This window comes from Zingiber officinale, chromosome 4A, assembly GCF_018446385.1.
Source record: "Zingiber officinale cultivar Zhangliang chromosome 4A, Zo_v1.1, whole genome shotgun sequence".
In the NCBI taxonomy this organism is placed as follows: domain Eukaryota; kingdom Viridiplantae; phylum Streptophyta; class Magnoliopsida; order Zingiberales; family Zingiberaceae; genus Zingiber; species Zingiber officinale.
The window spans coordinates 71,022,489-71,023,620 of NC_055992.1; the positions used below are offsets into that span (position 1 = coordinate 71,022,489).

Below are 1,132 nucleotides of genomic sequence, written 5' to 3' on the forward strand. Positions count from 1 at the left end.
ATCTATAGCATTTATGGCTTGCACTTCTTGAATGTTTGAGGGAGATTTCATCCAACTTATGTTCGACCATTCATGGAGGTTCGATGTCACTTGATCAATTAGCATATATGCTCCATCTACACTTTTGTCCATAAAAGAACCTCCAGCTGATGAATCCAATAAACTCTTGTCTGAGAAAGAAATTCCCCCATAGAATATGTGCAGAATCAACCATTTTTCAAAACCATGGTGAGGGCACTATCTTTGAAGACTCATGAATCTATCACATGCTTCAAACAATGATTCTCCATATGCACGAGCAAAATTTGTTATGCAATTCCTCATATACACTGTTCTGCTTGGAGGAAAAAAATGATTCAGAAATTGCTTCTCCAATTGTTCCCAACTTGTGATGCTTTGAGGGTGGAGAGAATATAACCATGTCCTTGCTTTATCCTTGATACTGAAAGGAAATGTCATTAATTGAACTGCATCTGCTGACACTCCTTCACATTTCACCATATCACAAATCTCTAAAAATGTTTCAAGATGCAAATAAGGACTTTCTGATACTTCTCCTCCAAATTTGTGACCTTGTTTCATGAAAATTAATTCTGGGTCTAGTTGGAAACTTTCTGCTTCAATTTGAGGTTGCACAATGGGAGATAAAAAACTTGCAGAAAAGGGTGTAGAAAAATTTCTCATGGGCCTGCTTGACATGTTAGTGCTCATGGATATTCAAGAAAAAATTATTAGAAGAAGAAAAAATTGTAGAATTAAAGACAAGAGATAAAATGCATTATGAGAAGCAAGAAAAACAATGTAGAATTAAAATTGCAAGAAAGAAAGTGCATAATGAAAACAAGAAAGAAAAGATAAAAGGAAAAAGAAAAAAAAAATGTCTAGAATAATTCATATGCTAAAGATTGCAAAATATGTTTACAAAAGAAAAAAAAAAGAAACTAGATTAAAAGAGAAAACAGAGAAAAATTAGATTAGAGTGCTAGAAATCAAGAATGCAAAGTTAGAATTAGAATTAGAAATGCAACAAAAAGAATTGTCAAGAATTAGAAAGATATGCAAATGATGAAAACAGAATTCTAAAGATTAGTTTCAATTATGCTAATGAAAAGAAAAGAAAAGTTATGTTTAG

At 32.1% G+C, this 1,132-nt stretch overlaps 1 non-coding gene across 1 annotated transcript; it reads left to right on the top strand.

Moving 5' to 3' along the window:
• Window positions 1-220: 220 nt before the first annotated feature.
• On the top strand, window positions 221-326 carry LOC121973996. Its single transcript, XR_006109886.1, has one exon. It is a non-coding gene; the product is annotated as a small nucleolar RNA R71 (small nucleolar RNA).
• Window positions 327-1,132: the final 806 nt, after the last annotated feature.